This window comes from Mesocricetus auratus, unplaced genomic scaffold, assembly GCF_017639785.1.
Source record: "Mesocricetus auratus isolate SY011 unplaced genomic scaffold, BCM_Maur_2.0 Super-Scaffold_100676, whole genome shotgun sequence".
NCBI classification, from domain to species: Eukaryota; Metazoa; Chordata; class Mammalia; order Rodentia; family Cricetidae; genus Mesocricetus; species Mesocricetus auratus.
The window spans coordinates 166383217-166404468 of NW_024429266.1; the positions used below are offsets into that span (position 1 = coordinate 166383217).

Here is a 21252-nt window from a genome sequence, read left to right on the forward strand (position 1 = left end):
ACCTACCCAACCCTAAAATTATCATTGTTGTTACTTCATAACTGTAATCTTGCTAATGCTATGAATAGTCTTAGGTGACTCACATGGGTCACAATCCACAAATTGAGAACCACTGCTCCAAGGTATTCTAAGAAACAAAAAATTCTACTCGGGAATTTTCTTTATATTTCTTAACCCTGAATCATTCTTTTTTTTCTTAAAATAAATTTTCATTTAAGTTAAAAACAATTTTATTTTACACGTCAATCCCATTTCCCTCTTCCTCTCATCCTCCCATGCCTCCCACCAGCCCCCATCCCAACCCCCATTCCCTTCCTAGTGAGGATGAGGCTGTCATATCATTCAGGGCAGGACCTAGTCACCCCCCTCCAGTGTATCTAGTCTGAGAGAGTATCCCTCCATAAAGCCCATTCATTCATTAGAGATAAATACTGGTTTCACTGTCAGAGGCCCTATAGATCGCTCAGACCTCACAACTAACACCCCATTCATGGGGCCTGGTTTGGTCCTATGATGGTTCCCCCAGGTGTCAGACTGAGGTCTATGAGCTCCCACTTTCTCCAGTCAGCTGTTTCTGTGGGTTTCTCCAGCATGGCCTTAATCCGTTTGCTCATCAGTCTTCCCTCTCTACATCTGGATACAAGGAGTTTGGCTCAGTGTTTGGCTGTGGATTTCTGTTTCTGCTTCCATCAGCTACTGGATGAAGGCTCTAGGATGGCATTTAAGGTACTCATCAATCTCATTGTAGGGGAAGGGCACTTAAGTTTGCCTCACCACTATTTCTTAGATTCTCAGTTGTGATCATCTTTGTGGATCCCTGGATATTTCCCTAGTGCCAGATTTCTATTTAAACCTATAATGACTCCCTTTATTAAGGTTTCTCGTTCCTTGCTCACCTTCTCTATTCTTTCCCCAACTCGATCTGCCTGATCCCTCATGTTCTTCTCCCCCTCCCCTTCTCCCTTAGTATGTCTCTCTTAGAGTTTCTCTTTGTTTCCTAGCTTCTCTGGGGTTGTGGATTGTAGGCTGCTAATCCTCTGCTCTATGTCTAATATCCATGTATGAGTGAGTACATACCATGTTTGTCTTTCTGTGTCTGAGTTACCTCATCCAGGAACTTCTGGTTCCATCCATTTGCTCCTGAGTTTAAAGATTTCATTTTTTCCCACTGAGTAGTACTCCATTATGTAAATGTACCACATTTTCTTTATCCATTCTTCAGTTGAGGGGCATCTAGGTTTCTTCCAGGTTCTGGCTTGTAGAGACACTTCAGAAATCAATATGGTGGTTTCTCAGGAAAATGAGAATCAGTCTACCTCAAGATCCACCATTTCCACTCTTATGCATATACCCAAAGGATGCACATTCATAGCACAAGGACATCTGTTCAACTGTGTTCATAGCAGCATTATTTGTAATAGCAGCATGCAGGCCATTCTTTTTCCTAATAGTTTTATTTTACTTATGTGAAGTAAGATGTGTATGTAGACAGTGTCAGACATGTGTGTGTGCATGTTCAGAGAGGAAGAGAAGGAGTGATGGAAGGAAAAAAGACGGAAGAGGAAAAGATAGGAAAGAGGGAGAGATGGGAAGAGAGAGAGAAGCCTTCTTTCTTCCTCAGGAAAGGGGGGATGTGACAGACTGTCAGGATTTCTTGACCTAGTTACAATGGTCTTCCCTAAAATTGTACTTCTCAACATTGACAATTTTTATTGGAAAATAATAAGAGAAAGGTGAAGAGTTTGTGACTCAGAATATAAATCCATGTTCTCTTATGCTTCATCTAATTAGTTTTGGTGGCATTCTGTTGTTTCCGATTAATAACTCAGACTTGAGCAATTCTTGGTAATTTAGTCCACACACCAGTGAGACACAGTGATCTGTACATGTCATCTTGTTGTCCTGGACCTCTGCCCATGTCATATTCTAGCTTTCTTCATTCTTAAACTTTTTGTTAATCCTTTAGAGAAGAGACTTTAAAAAAGTATTTATTTCTTATGTATACAATGTTCTGCCTGTATTTCTACCTTCAGACCAGAAGAGGGCTCCAGATCTCATTATGGATGGTTGTGAGCCCCCATGTGATTACTGGGATGTGAACTCAGGCTTTCTGGAAGAGCAACCAGTGCTACTAGCCACTGAGTCATCTCTCCAGTCCTATACTTTTGACTACACCATTTTGATGCCTGTAAATGATCATATCAAACGTAGGAGTGTGGCAATGTTAGACTGAGATTTAGGCTTTAAGTTGATGTTAGTTTGGATAATAGAGACAAACTGTGAAAAATAAGGTACTATCATAAATTATGACCAACCATCATCAAAACTCTATCATTTGTCAAAGGGTAAAGATGTTATGGTAACAACTTTAGCTGATCCCCATCATGCTCCCCAAGGGCTTCTCCAATACTGATTTATCTGAAGGCTTCCTCCTTTCAATTGTAGGGATTAGGAAATCTGCCCCAAATTGGAATTATTGTGTAGTCCCTGTTAACTGAGTACTGGTGAGATTTTGTCTCTTAAGAAAGCTCAGAAACTTTGTTTCATAAGAAAATGCCAGGCAGTGGTGGAACATGCCTTTAATCCCAGCACTCAGGAGGCAGAGGCAGGGGAATATTTATGAGTTCCAGGACAGGCTGGTCTACAGAGCTTGTTCCATGACAGCCAGGGATGCACAGAGAAACCCCGTTTCGAAAAACAAAAGAAAACTCAGAAAAGTCATAATAGAACTAATTTCAATGTAATTCCTTTAGCCTTAAGTACATTCTATTCCTTAGACTATAATTATTGAGTAAATTTATATACAATTTATACATTTATTTAAAAAATAGAAGTGATAATGATTGTAGTTTCATAACCTTTGACTTGAAGCATAATGTTTCTTGGTGTGTGAGACTAGAATATATGATTCTTAGGAGGTTTGATGAATAGACTTAGTAATTATCTGATGATGATTAAATTCAATGAGTCAGTAAATGTTAATGTCTCTCTTCATGTGACTAAATGCCTTGGCACAATTCCAATATGTGGCATTTAGATTGCATTATGATGTTTTAATAATCTGGATCAGAGAAAAGCGAAAGTCAAGGACAAATGAGATAATCTTTGAGGTACAAATTTAAAGCTTCTGAATGTTTACTGAATTACCTTTGGATGTCAAGGAAACATTACATCCTCTTACTATGATGTCTGTACGTTTGTCTTTCAGTCTCTGTCTCGTCTCTTTCTCTCATGAACACACACACACACACACACACACACACACACACACACACACACCTTTTATTGTGTTTCTCCAGTAAAGCTGTTCTTACTGCATTCTCAAATACTAAACTACTGTAGATTTTCTTTAATTGAGTTGAGACTGTATATTGTTATTGATTCTGCTATAATGTGAGAGATTTGTTTTTGTGATTTAGAGTAAACCAGGTAAAATTTCAAGTGAGTGAAGCCCTTGGGTCAGCTATTTGATTTTCATTATTTCATAAATGTTCCATCTGCCTTATGGTGGTTCTCAAGTTCAGTCAGGCAGTGACATAGTGCAAAAGGTACTTGCACTGGGGAAACTCCATGGTTTGCAGTTTTGTTCTAAGGGTGTGCGTGTTTTCATGGGGTGATTTTAAAAGCAGAGCACAGGATTCATTTCAAGGAAGGTTAGATGGCAATATTTGTCAGTAGAATGTTTCATTGAGAAATCTGTCACTGATTGCAAATGGTCAACTTGAGCTTCATGCATTTTTCATAAACCACCCCCCTTACTTTTTTTGCTACACTCTAAAAGCACCTTCAGGCTTCTGTGCTGAAGACGGAGGCCTTTATTGTTAGAAAGTAGCCTTCTCTCAGGCCACAGGAAATGTGCCTTGAAATTCTGTCGCTATTAATGTTTTTCAACCAACCTACTGCATAGAAGATGTCTAGGTCATGTATAATTGAAGATAGCCTCGGTCATGTATATTTTTCTTTATATTTATGCAAATAGTTAAACCAAAATATTATAGGGATAGGGATAGTAAAATCAATTGACTGGTTAATCAAAATGTAAGGCCCATATGCCTTATAGGTTACTTGTTGATTTATGTGCTTTTAAGTTCTTATACTGATAGCAGAAGCAGGGACCTGACCCATGCTAACCAGATAAGAGCAAAGGATGACCACAATGTTGTCATTATGACATTCAGGGGTTTATACAAATTTCCATAAAGAATGGGACCTAGCATATTTAGAGCCCCTCTCTCATATCTCTGTTGTCTCTGTCTCCTTTAATGTATCTAATCCTTTCTGTCTCTCTGTTTCTCTCAATTTTTGAGATACAGAGAAGTGGACATAAGGAAAACTATAGTTAAAGTATCTAATTAAGAGGATGGGGATATTTCTATATACTTAACAGCTAGTGGTCTAGAAAATGCTCTGTGCTATACTTGACAAATTGCAAACACATTGTAAATTGCTTCTAGCTTTCAGAAGCATTTACCACAAGGTTAAAAGTCTGTTCTCTGGAGCCAAACTCTGTGGTTAATGTGAATGTCTACAGAAAAACTACCTCTGTTTCCTCATCTCCAGTATAGAGACAGAGTTCTTGACCTTACAATGTAATGTTAAATGTTAAACTCAACTTACAGTAGCATTTTAGGAAGCCTTTACAATATTAGTTATATCATACTTTTTATTATTTATATGGTAAACTAATATTATGCTATTTTTTAAATCTGATTCTTGAAAGCAAGGATTTTAGTTTATCTTGGGTAAGGCCAATGGTTTAGTATACACAGGCAGGTTAAGTAGAGTATAAGTTAGGGTAAACACTTATCTCCTCATATCTTCATCAGACTTTATGTTGACAACTTTTAAAATTCTTTCCTCAATCTTTCTGGAACATATAGTTATCACTGTCGTTGTTGTTAATTGATAGCAAAATAACACACTCAGACAATTTGGAGGTCTCCTTCCCCTTGGGTTCCTTTGACATTTGAAACTGTAAGCAGTTTTATCCAGGTAGAGAACATATGTTGTTGTTGTTTTGTTTTGTCTCTGTTGGTAAAATCTATTTCTGAGCCATATTCGTATTATATTTCTAGCAAACCTCCCCTATGGCTTATGCAGTGGGTTCTGCACAGATACTACAGTTTGCATTTAAATCCTTAAATACCTGTGTTCTACATTCTTCATTAGTGTATTATTAATGAACAAGTTAGTTACCCTAAAACAGGCACCAGAATTTATTTGTCTTTTTTTTCACTCATTAAAAAGCTGTCAAACATGTATATCTTGGAAAGGAAGAAGTCTTTCCTATAACTTTCAAGCACGACTGAACTGGGAACATTCTCTTTAAACAGACTCATGTTTTCTGTTAATTACCTGCAGCTGGGCATCCCTTCATTGCAACTGCCTTTTCTCATACTAGGAAAGCAAGATTTGTTTTGCCCACTCTCTGGCATGGGGAATCTTCATTAATAAATAGTTTTTGAGTGCTGGGGAATTGACTCAGTGGGTAAAGGGCTTGCTACACAAGCATGGGCACGTTATTTTGAATCTACATAACCACATAAAGTCGTGCATACAAGTTTTCCTAGAATCTTTATAGGACTAAGGTATGATAGGAGGTGGAAATAGGAGAATCTAGATAACCAATACCTTTACCCAACAGGCTGTTAGAGTTTAGAGTGAAAGAAGAGATTGAGGCTCAGACACTTTGGTTTATGGAATCATTGTGAGAAGTGCTTCCTCTAACTGGGTAATAATCTTTAGCTTGGACCCCAAGGAAAAGCCAGAAAGACTGAGTCAGGCCTGCTAAAAATGACTAGTCCTACAGCTTGAAGAAGAGCTGCCCCATCAGACCATCTGTGATCCACAGGCTGCACAGAATCCCACAAACTTAGCTTCTGTGAGCAGTCACTGAGTTTTAGTAAGATTTATTATGTATCTACACACTTAAGTAAGCTATCGAATTGGCTGCAAAGACTTGGAGTCAGTAGTTGAATGGGTCATAGAAAAAATTCAGGAGTTAATTGATATAAGTGATATTTAAATTCTGAAGATTACAGAAGCAGCTGTGAGGGGTCATGCAGTAGTGAAGGTAGCCAAAGTTTATCTCAATAAATCTAGAAAAGAGGACCAATGAATGAGGTATAAGGGAAAGAGATTTTCCTAATAACTTGATGGACATAAACAATATCAAGGAACAAAAAGGCAATCAGCTATGTGAGAGGCAGTTTCTTAGAACTGTATTTAGTGGCTGTTCATCTTGGTAAATAAAGTCTTATAGGAGCACTGGAGAGCAAAATCTGACTGAATTGAGGGGTAAGCATAAATACAGCAGAACAGTATAACAGATGGAATTTATAACATTCCAAGTTTTGTGGGAAGGAGAGAGATATTCAACAGTGGTCCTTACACAGACAGAGTGGTAAACAATGGTGAGGGGCTGTCCTCTATTCTAGTGAGGCAAGAACTAGTTGAATATCTATGTAGTGATCTGTTTGTCTCCTAGATTGTTGATACTGTTGGGTAAAGGAAGGACTGGATTGAATTGAAATTGCACAGGACACTTAGAAGCCTTTCCTGTCTCCTAGGTGAGAGATGGTGTTTGCAATCACTAGAGATGTAGCACATGTTGGAGACATGGGAAAGCTGTGCATGTGTTTTCATCTAAAGGGCTTAGGAAAGGCCCTGTTGTCAAATGAAAGATATACATGTACACAGACTTTTTTACAGTTCTCTGCCACTATACCTATCTTACATAAATCAAGACTGAAGTAATATGATTTCACATTGTGTTATAAATGAAGTTTACATTCTGCAGTCTTATGATCATATGTGTTGTTTGGAATATTATAGTTGAGATCATTTTTCCCTTTTTAAATTTTAACTCTGCTCCATTCAGAACTCTGGTAGGCAGACAAGCCCAAATTTTAATGCCCAGGAGATATTATATTCTGGTATAACTTTTGAGTTCATGTGCAAATAACTTTAGATTTTATTTTTCTTTTGAGTGAAACATTTCCATGGTTGTTTTTTCTTTGGATACTGATAGAATACTAACAATAAAACAGACTTATTTCATAGATCTTGGATTCAAATGTCCTAAAGTATTGCTTCTACAGGAAGAATGAATAAAGTATTTTGCTGTCAGGACAGATGTGAATGACCGCCTGTCATCCATTTTGCTCCTATAACACATTCAGAGGTTCCCATGGGAACCTCCCACAAATCATGCGAAGAATCAAACTTAGCAAACAATAAAGAAAAGCCATTCAATAATCCCCCATGTGATCCCTGAAAGAGCACAAAATATAGAGGAAATGAAATCACTGGTCTCTCCTTTATCTATAGAGAACTATCCAGAGAGGGGCATCCTAAAGAGACAATAATACATTTTATCCTGTCATGTGTTTTCTCCTTCTCTTTTGAAATACCTTGGCAAAATTTGCCAAGTGTTTTTGTGTCACAGGCTTTAGCATCTTGTCATTCATGTTCATTTAACTATTTTTCCCTTGAAAGATTTGTTTCCAGAGAAAGCCTGGAAATGTAATACAGTAAGCCTTGCACATAATTTTCTCATTATGTTCACACAGCGGACTCTAAATGTAAATTCCTTATCCTTTCTCTCTGTGCCAGTGAATACCTACATTAATTTATTCCTGTGCAGGAGAAAAGATTTGTCTCATAAACTTGTCCCATTAGCTTTTGACCTTGGAGGCTTTGTATCTTTAACAGGGAAGTAGGGCACCTGATGCCACTGGGTAATACAAATACATTATCTGTGTCTCAGGGGCAACTTTTGGAGAGCAGAGACCCTGGGGTCCCATAGAAACAACTTGTAGAAGACTTGATTACAGCATAAGGTGCCGTCTGTGTATTACAAACATACCTTTATTTTTTTTTCCTCTTGGCTTCATTGAAGACTATTTTGAAATGAATCTGCTTTGACTCCTGGTTGCCAATGGGACATTGACTGCTAAAGATAATAATTTTCAAGTGTTTTGGAGATCATTTAGTCCAAGGTTACTTTGATTTTTGCTTCTCTTTCTCCTTCTGATCTTCCCTGTGCAATAATCTTGTCCTTTTGTTTAATGCATCAAATGTCACACTTCCACAGACTCTGCCTACTATGCCCACAGGTAACTCTGGGTTTTCATTAAGATATTAGGCTAAATGTCATTATCTGAGAAAATCACTGCTAGACCCTTGGGTCTACAGTGGTTTTCACTGTGTCTTATACTAGGGGGGAATCCTTCAGTTTTCTACCAAATCATTGAACATAAAATTACTATGGTGTCAGCGCACTGCTTGCCAGCAAAACAGAGTTAAGAATATCTATGTCTCTGGTTTGGTGGCCTTGCAATGGAAGGCTGACATGAGGAAGGCTTTGCTGATTTCTACAATGAGAATTAATATTTCATGATTTGCACACTGCCGAGGAAAGTACAGAAAAATGTGGGTTGCCGGAAATAGTCTAATAGTCCTCAGTATTTGGGGAAAGGGAAAGCTGGGCCTATGGTTGGATGATTATACCATTGTTTAGAGGCAAGACAGATGGTATTTTAGAGAGAAATGACACAAGCCAGAGACACTCCAGTCTCATTGTTAACACACCTGGTTGCTGGGTGGCCACTTGTGTAATTAATGTAACTGAGCCTGGAGAACCTTGGAAGCCTAAATGCTAGTTATCTTGAATGGGCTTATCATTTTGGGAAATTATTTCATCTTCCATAGCCTATATAAAGCCATGGCAGGAGCATACATAGAAGCAGGTGTCCATTATAATAGTCCCCAATAGCTGCACAGCATCTGAAAGCAGCACCATCACGTGGTAGCAGCGAGCAATGACATTAATCTGATCTGTAGCATATAGTACCTGGAGATAAGCAGAATAAGAAATATAATTGCCTTTGAATGCTAGTTTGGAAACTTACTTACTTGCAGTGGTCTACAAGTCTTACAGTACAGACTAGGTTAAGTTTGTTTTAGATAATAGTTGATAAATGTAGAACTGAATGAGTTTAATTATTTTATACCCATTTATCTCTGTTCTGAATTTCTCATAGCACAGTGCTACCATGAGGAAGGCTTATCAAATATCTGTGCTGTGTAGTAACAGCTTACAATCAACTCCCTCCTTTGGAAAATAATAAAGTATATAAGTTACCAGGCATTGTTAAATAATCTTTGCTAATTGAGGTGAAGGAAGTTTGGGTCCATGGGACATTTATAAGTCTTTGGGTTACTTTGAGGATTGTTGTATTCCTCCCTGGTGTATCTTCATCTATTTGTGATGATTAAAATTCATTGTCAGTTTAATCAGCTTTACAATCACTGTGGTAACAGCTCTCAGGTATGTCCAGGAGGCTGTTTCCACAGAGGAATGTTTTTGGTTGAAACATGGATGAGATGTGGTCCCAGTACCAGATAAAAATGGACAAAATGAGTTGAGCACCCAAACCCATTGCTCTCTGCTTCCTGACTGCAGACTTATTGTGATCAGCTGCCTCACAATACAGCCACCATGCCTTCTCCTGTGTGATAAAATATGTGTGCTCTCTATTCTCATGTGAAGCCCAGTCTGACCTCAATCCTCATACTGTGAGGAGTTTGCTCATATCAAGTATTTTGCTACAGAGTATGAAAAGAAACTTCAACAGTCTTCCTTATTCTGTCCCTAGGAATTTACCTGTTTTGCTTTTCAGCTCTTTCCTACCATCATGGACACAATAGGATTATACTCGGAGTCATGCTATTATGTCAGCTGCATCTTTTATTTATTGGTTGATTCATTTTAGATTTTTGAGGCAATTTTTTTTCATGTCATCCAGAGAGCCCTGACCATGGTATGGAGTTAAGGCTGGCCTTAAAGCTCTGATCTTCCTGCATCAGATCCTCAAATGCAGGAACTACAAAAAATCCTGGGATTACAGGTGTAACACACCACTCCTGTTCTCCATTTCATCTTGAGTCAAGAATGAGAAGTTCTGTAAAAACAAACAAGTATTTTGAAAAAAGTGAAATGAACATATAGTCACATAACAAAATAGATTATTTAAAGACCAGGGGGTAGTAAAAGTGAGAAGTGGATAAAAAGTACAAGTGTTGGATCGACAGAGGATGAAGCTTTGTAATATATGGGAATGTTTATATATACCATATATATCAATATATATGAATATGTATATTTATATATATCATAGTTAATGTTGGAAATGGAAGGCATTTGGCAAGCACTTGGGGTTAAACTATCGTTTAACTGAGAAGGGCAATTATCCAAGCCATATTCACGGTTTCTTAAGGTTGACCACACTTCCTTAGCCCAGGGCCATTATTTTGCTCTTGGTAAAGAATTATTTCCCTACTTCTTCGGTGTAGCATTGTGTCAGCTCCCCAAGCTTTCTATTATTCTGATTTACTTCATAAATTCAATATCTCTGAGTTGTGTGCATTCCGTCAATTAAAAAGGGTGTTTAGACCTGGAGGTTACAATGTGAGATGGCAGTCTCCATGGCTAGTCATGTGGCTCAGTAGTAGAACATTTGAATATTCAGTGATTCTTGGTGTTCAGTCTCCAGCACAGGAAAAATGAACACATAACCTTTCTCTTCTGTGGCTCATTTCCTCGGGTAGATGAGAAACAAAACAGTTAACCACATAGTATTTCATTTCTGGATTGCTAGTGGTATTATCTGTAGCCTGTCTTATGAATGAGTGAAAACAGGGCATTGCTTTGCTTTCCTAGAGGATGCATCTTTATGCAAATAGATCAAGAGGGTCATATTTAAAAGGCTCCTATTTAAAGAAATGTGGAATGGAGAAAAAATATGCAACTTCTAGGAACTGGTATAAAGTCATTGTGGCTAACCCAAGTTTATGATACAGGTGAGGATAGGGAGGGAGGATATGTCTTGATTATGGGGGTGATTCCTGTTAAGTTCTCTGGGATTTCTTAGAACAAATGTGAAGTAATTGAAAGTAAGCAGACAAATGCCATAACTATATTTTTCACAAAGATAGATATGAAATTCCAAAAAGAATGAACTATAAAAGATAAGAAACAGCTGCTTGGGGCAGGCAATGACTAGGGTGGGTGAGGAAGGGGAGATGTAAGATTTGAATGAGCCTGCCAGATGTGCTTGGTCAGTGACTGGGGGAGAGGTAAAGTGTTAATTCTATTCTAAATTGGGCTGAAGATAGCAACATTGTAGTAAGATTCATACATGATGAAGAGTTTTCCAGAAAGAGTATAAACACACAGGAGTTCTGTTTTCTGGCTACAGTAACTGAAATGGGAAGTGAAAGATGAGTGTGAGTCAAGAGAAGGCCAGAATAAATACTTAAATGTGTCTCATCATAAGGGAAATACCAAGAGTCAGTATAGTTCTGAATTTGGAGGTTTCCTTATATTAATCAAGAGTTTGGCTCCTATTCCTTCCTGTTTTCATGGGAATAGTATTTTGTTTTTGTTTTAATGGTAATCAAACAAACAGCTTAGATGAACTGAAATAATCTTCTTTTTAGTATAAATCTGGGATACAGTTCTTTGGTATAAATTAACTGAGTATAATGTTTGCATCCCAATATTCCTCTAAAATCACAGATACTTGTAAGCATAATTCATAGATTTGTATTGTTTATTTTTCTCAGTTTCAGTGAGGATGATTGTTTGAATCTAAATATAACGTGTATGTGAAGGAGAATCAAACAAAATATAATACAATATTGCATAGTTTTATTATATAGTTATGTTTCTCATTGACCAATTTCTACGATTTCAACTTGATTGGTATTTGAAATACTCTTTTTTTGGCATTGGGAGGTGCACAGGATAGAAAAGTAGATATTTTATATATAGAATTTTGTTTGCTGTATTGACAGCTACTCTTTTTGAAGGTCTGTGTATTGTACACATCTGTCAATTATTTGGATTTTCAAACAAAGGAAAGACTACCAATATAAAGAAATTAGAGGTAGATCATAGGACTAATTTAACATGTTTTGTTTGATTTGCACTTTTTTCTTTACTGTCATATAATACAAGAGAAAAAATAATTGTTCTAAAGAAGTGGAAAATCCACAGGAGGGCCTTTGCCTCTCTTTGTGTGATGAAAGATGGTGATGAGTGTTCTGTCCCGTTTATTGACTAAATGATATTTGTGGAATTTAGAAAGTAAAAAAAGATGTCCTTTGTTATCTGCTATCCTCTAGACCTGTGAAAATCCCCAGGTATATATTTTTGAGAACTAAAAGCTAAAAACAGTAGAGATAAGGCTACTGTAATCTACAATTTCCACTACACTTAACGGCTACTTGGCAAGCCTTTGGCAAATCAAGGTTAAAAATAAAAGGAAAATGGAAAATTTAAGCTAGAGAAGGAAGAGAATTTGAAGGAGGAAGCAAAGGAGAGAGATAGAGTGAGATAATTATAGGCTGAGTATGGCTACAAGAGAAAGCAACTGAGGTGGTGCTTCTGTAGTAAAGAGAATGAAAGATGTAAAAAAATAAAGGATGTTTGCTACTGGAAACCAAATTCACTACTAGGAGGGTAAGATAAGTAGTATAATTAAAAGTAAAAGAGGGCGAAAATCTTATAAGATTATAAGACATAGGACAGGTCTTGCATCATGTATCCTACCTAGTAATGAGAATTTTAGAAATGGGGAATAGATGTGAGGACTGAGGAGCAATAATGTATGAGCATTCCTCCTAAGTGGAACCAATTCTGAAAGCCTCCACACAGAAAATACTCAGCCCATGGAACATGGAACAAAAAATAATTCACATAGTATGGTAAAATATTGATGTCTATAGTTTAAGAAGTAGTTCATTACATAAAATAAATTTGATTGGGAGTGGTGGGTTAGGAAATGAAAAAGGAAATTGTCTGTCACTCATTTTCCATCTGTAACACTAACTGCCAGTGAGTAACTATGAGACATGTCTTTGGGACGTCAGCAAAGGATTTGCAATTCTGGTAACCCTTGCTGGTTAGCATAGACTAGCTTATCAACAAGGCTCAGGGGTCCTCTTTGAATCTCCCTGTCACTGTGGCTGCAGGCACACACTGCTGCTGTTGATGGACCTCAAGTCCTCTTGCTGCTAAGGCAAACATTTTATACATTTATACATTTTATACATTCCAGCACCTCAGTGATACATTTACACCATCTATAATCACTGTGTTGGACTTTAGGTCACTAGAGATTATACATAAATGTGAGTTTGAGTTTTTATTCTGGGACCTATGTGTACTAGATCCTGATTCCCTATAACCTGATAACTATCTTCCTTTTCTTTTCATCCATGAATTGACTTTATAGATTATACTGAAAAGCACTGATACAGTATTTGTTTTCTATGTTTGGTTTATTTAAGAGGATATCACATTACATCCATACATGTTGTGACAAATATTAAGATTTCTTTCTTCTTATGACTGACTAGTATTTGTTGGATTTATTAATCATTATCGATTTGCTATGAACAATCTTGGAGATTGTTTCCATCATCTTGCCATCGCTATAGTAATCAAGCAAGTGCAGATAATTCTAGATAATCATGTTCTCTTTTTATACATATACTTAGAATTGCAGAGTACACTACTTAGATTTACTTATTTACTTACTTATTAATATCAACTTGATACATATTACAGTAATATAGGAAGAGGAAACAAAACTTCACTTGAGAACATTTCTCCATCATTTTGAACTTTATCGAAGGCAGCATGTCCTTTGGTCCAACAGTTCAACACTGTACTTCTGACTGGGCTGGCCTGCACTTGAGCATCTGATATCTGCCTGAGGTGGAGTTGGGAGCACACGAGCAGGGATGTGTAATGGTCCATAGAAAGGAATATCTGTAGCGTGGGTCTGTGGAATCCAAGCCAAGGGCATGGGAAGGTTCCCAGTGCAGGGGGAGCTCTTATCTATTTGTGGGTATGTTCTTGATGTGGGAGGTTTGAGGCTACTGTGGTAGGTGCCAGCCCTGGGCAGATGGACCTGAGCTGTATAAGAAATCAGGCTAAGCAATCCAAGGAGCAAGCAGGTATGTGGCATTTCTCCGTAGTTTCTGCTTCAATTCACAGCTCCAAGGTCCTGTCTTGAGGTTCTGCCATGGCTTTACTTCATGCCTGACTGTGATCATTACAGAGAACTGATAGACTAGAAATTGTCAGACAAATTAAAAGGCTATTAAATATTGGCCCAAATGATAGGTACCAGATAACTGGGTTCAAGTATACTAAGTGGAATTGAGGGGGAGATGGAGTCAGGGAGACATGGAGAGGGTAACAGTAGAAAGGGAATCAGAAAACCAATAGAGTCAGAATGAGTAGGAAATAAATGCAAAAGCTGAGAGCTTAGTTTAGATTACAGGTATTTTGAGCAGAATGACTATTGGCGATCTGTAAATTGGTAGATTTGTGTTTGTTTTGTTGACAATCCGTGCTTGTAGAAATGATTGGTTTATTTATGTGTCTGTTTGGGGGCTCTCAGTTTATCTGAGGGATGATTAAAATTCTTAGTAATTAGCAACAGAACAAAAATGACTACAAATACAGTTGAGTATTTTGCCAGACTCATCAAATATGATTTTGATGGGGTAAAAACATCTAATGAGGATACAGTGATCAAGTAAGCAAACAGACCATTTGGCTTGAACAGAAATGTCAACAGAGGCACAATCTACTAAGTTGATGCTGAGGGATGATGCTACCAGGTTAGTGGACTTTAGCCAAGACATACAGCATTATGGGAAGCCTGTGAAGTTGAACCTCTGGGATTCTGAGTGATCATTATTTGCTTCTTGTACTGTAATTTACCTGGACTAGACTTTACATTGCAGGATTAAACACTTCTGTTTCTTAGTTTCCATTGTACATTTATGTTTCATTGACATGGTTATCTAAATAGTTTTCTCATTTTAACAGAAGTTTTGTGGGTTATTAAGCAATTAATGAGTCTAAAGATACAGATGAAATATTCTGAGTAATCAAACAAGATGAAACAAAATTTGAATTTGGTTCTATCACATCAGCTCTAATGTGAGAATAGAGAAAGTCTTTAGAAGTTCATAGTTCAACTCAGCTGCCTGTCTCTATTTTAATCGGGTCCAGCTTAAACAGTGGTGCCTCATGTACTATGCATTAAAAAATCACTAAAGTTTATCTCATGGACTCATAATAAGAATTAAATTAGGAGCCTGGCACTCGGGAGTTAAAGGCAGGAGGATCTTTGTGAGTTCGAGGTCAGCCTGGTCTACTGAGCGAGTTCCAGGACAGCCTCCAAAACAATACAGATAAACCCTGTCTTGAAAAAAAAACAAAAAAAATTATGGACTGGAGCAATGATGGCTTAGTAGTTAAGGGCACTTGCTGCACTCTCAGATGAAGGACCTGAGTTCAGTTCCTAGCATCTATCCATACACATCAGTCAGCTCACTAACAACTCTTACCTTCAGTTCCAGGGTATCTGATCACCTTTTCTGGTCTCCACGTGAACTGCATTCAAATACATATGCCCATCCACCTCTACTTACAAATAAAAAATAAGACTAAATCCTAAAAATTAAAAGAGAAACTAAGAAATAAATTATGTAATACTTAACGCAGAATCTTGAAAACTAATCTGTTAAATTTTCTGTTTGTCTCTGTTGTCATTATATTTATTACTATTGGTATTAAGTAGACTTTAGAGCCAACGGCAAGCTTATAAATCTTCAGATAGGAATCTTTTACAGGTTCTCTTTGAGCACTATCAGCTACAAACTAAGCAAGAACAACTGAGTCTGAACTCGCTTGGTAATTAGCTGAGTAAGGGGCAGACAGGGTTCACAAGCCTGTTTACTAGGACAGAATGAGCTGGGACTTGGTGTTTCTGGAATGCATCGCCATATCTTGTCTGTGGAAAGGAAGCTACACTAGTCATCCTGATTAAACAGCAGATGGTGAGACTGATATTCTGAGAATAACTGGAAAGAAAACCAGAGCACCTTTTCTTGTATATATACCAGTGTCTTAGAGCTTTGTAACTGAGCAGCATACAAACAACAGGATCATATTTCTCAAGTTGTGGAGCCTAGGAAAGTAAGTCCATGATCAAGAGCCAATGAGGTTGGTATCTGATGAGATTTTACTTTTCGTTTGTCTTTAGCCTCCTTCCCAAGTCCTCCATGATAGGGGAGTTATGGAAACTTTCTACAGTAACTTATGTAATAGCCTTAATTTCATCATGAGGGTTCTCCTAATTACATCATTCTGATAGATAGGATTTCAATAGAAGTTTTTAAAGGATGCAAACATTAACTATGGAAATTTAGATAGGCCGTTTCTGTTGTTATAAATGACTTCTTGAGACTGTATAGTTTGCCAAAGTAACAGATTTACTTTAAAAGAATTTTAGTGGTTGAAGTTTCAGGATTGGTTTAGCTAGTGTATTTGGCTTGTGGTGAATGACGTTATCTTATGTGCCTATGGTGTATGACATCATGGTGAATGAGTCCTTGGAGAGTTACTATGTAGTGAGATAGGAATTCAGAAAAAGGGGAGGAGTCAGGCTCCCTCTTCTATAACACCCCACTTGCTTGAGAACTAACCCACTCCGAAGAGAGTATTAGTCCCTTTTGAGAACAGTGCTGCTAGTAATGTAAGCACTTTGTGTTAGGCTGTACTTCTCAAAATGCCCTAATCTTCTGTCATTTCCAAGTTAAAGCTCCTAAAGGGGATCTTGTACAGAGAGATCACATCAAATCATAAAGGTAAGCTACTTTTTTAATTGATGAAGAAATATTCTCTTATGGATTGTTCAGGGAAGGAGATTTAAAGGTTTGTTGTCTCACTGTCAGGAATTTCAGGATGTTCATTCATCTTCTGAAACTTTTCTGATGGCTGACATTAATGCAGGTTGTTTTCTGGCGGATTCAGTTCCTAGGTTTTCTGACCTTGAATTTCCCAAATATGGAAGCCAATGGTCCTTTAGATCCCAAGTTTCAAACATTTTACTTAACACAGTACTTCCCTTTCATCTCAGCCAGGAATGAGGTCTGAGGAAAACTTTAGTGCTTTGTATGTCTTTTATGACATGCATTTCACATGCCCAAAATCAAGTGTGTGGCACATAAATCTGGCTTAATGACTGCATTGTAAACTCCTTAAGGGAAAGGCAAGAAAAAAAGCAACCTTAAAAATATGAAGAAAAGACTGGGGATTCACTTCTTTTACTGGGGACACCTCCCCAACCCGTGAAGTTGCATCTTGCTTTATCTTCACTGGTTGTAGAAGTTTGCCATGGCTACAAAATGTTGTCAGAGATACACATAAACAAATAATTGACTGTACAACTCAATCCCATATCCTCATAAAGTGCATATGCAAAACTGAACAAGAGACATGCTACTATAGATGGGGTGGCATGAGGTGAGCCCCGGAGGCCCCAAGCATATATAAGGAACTATAGGCAGCTAAGGAATTCTGAGAGTGAAAGAAAGTCTTCTCTAATGAAGGGTACAATGACTGATTATCCATTAAAAATGACCATCCCTGAAAATACACAGACTACTACATTTTAGGGAGCTAACATTATTAAGACTGAGAAAGTTGTGTGTGTATATAAACCCACCCTCCCTCAATCTCCCCTCAGAAAAGATCTGGTGTCCAGGGATATCAACCAAACATGACATATATGCTACAATGAGGCCAGGAGCATACCATCACATCAAGGGCAGATGAGGAAATCCATTAGCAGGAAATGGTACCATAAGAAGGCACAAGAAGATGATCCCTCATGGGAGGCCTCACCCTCTCTAAGGAGTGAATGAGGGAAGAATGAGGAGATGGGGAAATGGGATGTCAGGAGGGAGTACAAACTAGGATTGGCATGTATATAATTTAAATGAAAAATATTGATTTAAAAAAGAAGGCAAAAGAGTCAGCAACAGCTTGTACTCTCACTTTAGGAATCCCACCAAGCTGTACAGCCATACCATATATGCAGAAGACCTAGATAAGACCTCTACAGGCTTCCTGATATCTGAGTCCCTGATTAATTGATTCTATAGGCCATGTTCTCTTGGTGTCCCTGAACCCCTCTTGTTCCTCCAATCCTTCCTCCCATTCCTTCACAGGACTTCACATAATGTTTGTGTGTGGAACTCTGCCTCTGCTCCCATCAGTTGATGGACAAAGTCTCTCTGATCTCTTTGATGAGGATTCTGCTAGACTCTGCAAGTAGGGCAAGCTGTAGGTCAAAGGTTTTAAGGCTGGGTTGGTGGATTAATCCCTCTACTTGAAGACTTCCCTAGTTACAAAAGATGACCCTTTTAAGCTTGTTGTCCCCCATTACTAGGTATCTTTGATAGTTACTCTTTTTAAAAATATTTATTTATTTTTATCTTTTTTATTTAAATTAGAAATAAGCTTGCTTGACATGTCAATTCAGCTCCCTCCCCCTCCCCTCTTCCCTTGTCTCCTACCAACTCCTCCAGCTCCCCACACCATCCCCAATCCACTCTCCATGAAGGGTGAGGCCCTCCATGGGGAATCTTCAAAGTCTGTCATATGTCCAGGCTGAGAGAGCATCTCTCTTTGTGGAATGGGCTCCCGAAGTCCATTTGTAAGCCAGGGCTAGATACTGATCTACTATCCAAGACCCCCATAGATTGCTGAGGCCTCCTCATTGACACCCACATTCAGGGGGTCTGGATCAGTCCTATGCTGGCCTCTTAGTCAACAGTCTGGGGTCTGTGAGCTCCATCTAGAGTTACTCTTGCAGATAAGGTGTTTTCCCTTGCATTAGGCTTTCACCTTGCTCTGAAATGCCCCTCAATTCCAGTCATTTTGCCTAGTGCTTACTCCCACTCCCCATCATTTGATCCCTCATGTTCCCAACCCTATCCTAACCCAGTGCCCACTTCCTAAGGAAAACCTTTATCCTCCATTAAACACCCCTCCTGTTACTTAGCCTCTTTGGGTCCATGAACCATAGATTAGGAATCAATCTACCTCAAGACTCAGCTATACAGCTCCTGGGCATACCCCCAGACAACACCCCATCATGTCATAAGAACACTTGTTCAATTATGTTCACCGCAGCTATATTCACATTTACAAAATGGGGTAATACTTGGTTGTTAAAAAATTACATCATGAAATTTGCAGGCAAATGGATGGAAGATGAAAAATCACCCTCAGTGAGATAACCCAAACCGTGAAAGATGATATAGTTTTTTAAAAATATCCCCTTCCTTATATTCCCTTTACTTAACATCCCTAAACTTGATTGCCCTTCAATCTAAGCTCATTTTCCTACTCATTTCAGAGCCATGACTCGTTACTCAGACAAGATATGATATGAAGGACCTGTACAATTCTGCACGGGGATGCCCAGCATTAATAGTATGTGTTTCATGCTGCTTCACAATGAAAACATTTGTATTAGGCTTTCATACCATTGGCAAGCTTTGATCTACTCCAGGATCCTGGCAGTAGTACATATATCTTTGAACTGAGTTAATACATAATACATAAATTCCTCTAAAGGTACTTACAGTTTTGGTAAGTATGAGATGCCTTCAGAAACCATTCTTGGAGGTGATATTTATTATATCACACAAGGATGTGTTTATTAGATATATCACATTAGCATGATTTTCACAAATGTAATATCAATGAAATATTGATAATATTTAGGATGACCCTTAATACAGATTTGTGGTTTGTTTGAATTAGTAAGTAATTTTGGATAAGTTTGAAGTAATACATGAAGAAACAATGTTTTGTAAATATTAAAGTAACATGATTCTAAATGGGCAATGGAGAGATCAAAAATTATATATCTCTGCTCATGGGAGAGTGAGAGGGAGGGGAGGGAACGCAGTCTGAGTGGACTTCGGTCTTTTAAAAATAAAAAAAAATTATATATCTCTGTCACCCACTTTTTGGGTGATCTTAACCACTTTACATCTCTCTACTTCTTCATGTGTGTGTGTGTGTGTAGACTAGTAGACAATGGTGGTTGTCTTGCTCAGTCACTCCCTACCCTATTGTTTTGATATACAATCATGAGCTGAACCTGGAGTTCAGCCATTTGGACAAGCTGACTGGCCATTGAGTGACAGATATATCTTGTCTTAGTCACCCCCACACACAGGAATTATAGGCACTTTGCTGTTAATGCATGTTTTTGTTTTATTGGTGTTGTTTGTTTGTTTTATATGTATATTAGGAAACCAATCTTAGGCATTACGGTGTGTGAATCAAACGCTTTTTTGTTCCAGACACTTTCTAAGCCCTCTAGAGCCTTCTTTTGTATATGTATTCTGAACTCACATAAATTATAATGTTATGTAGATGACTTTAAATACAGTTATATCACAGGACAGATAATGCATGTGTGAATAAAATCCTAGCCTAATAGACAAGTCCCAAATAAACTGTATGTACATTGAATGAAAATGGGCTAAAGATCTCCGATAGCACATGCAGAACATCCCTTTAGCTCATCACTGACAAAAGGAGACTTAGGATCTAATCTTCCTCATTCTGTGACATTCTAGTTAAATAAATGCTCCTGTTCCTCCTGCCATCAACTCACATGCTAATGTGTGCATAGTACTCCAAGGTAATCATGATCATTTGCAATTATAAATGTCCTGTTATCAATTAATTTGCAGTTCACCAGTAACCATCTGATTATCTCTATCAAAGCCTCACTAGAATCATAATTGCATCAGGAGTAATTATCATGTAATTGCACATAATTATCTGTACCTTATTAAGTGCTCACATGATTAAAATATTTCTGGTCAAATAAAAATTATCCATGGTACTCCTTTTTTTGAAAATAAGAAAAGTTGCTTCCTTGTCTTCATTGGGTAAAGTATACCTGACTGTGTGACATCCCTATTATGTCCCATAAAGAATGAATCACTAAGGCGAGGGGGAACAGACTTTATTAATATAATTCCTTATCCATCGAATGGAGTTGAGATAATAAACTCCAACTTCCAGCATGGATGAGTGCTTTTCCTGCAGTAGCTATCACAGAAAATATTACCCTATTAAGCGTGTACACTATGAATGTCATTGAGGACAATGTGTTTTTCATGTCCAATGCCATCATTAGCCATTTGACATTGATCTTTTTCCCCATTATATCCTTTCCCGAAAACTTTTAACATCCACCTGCCTCTACTGAATATGTACATTAATTTCCAAGGGCTATGGATTGCATGTGTGATTTCAAAAGCATCTCTTATTTTGTTGTTGTTGTTTTT

General features: G+C 37.8%; 1 protein-coding gene across 6 annotated transcripts in view; it reads left to right on the forward strand.

Moving 5' to 3' along the window:
• The window catches only part of Cntn4 (contactin 4), a 1002315-nt gene that overhangs the window by 46989 nt on the left and 934074 nt on the right, over nt 1-21252 (forward strand). The gene's annotated exons all lie outside the window — the stretch shown is intronic.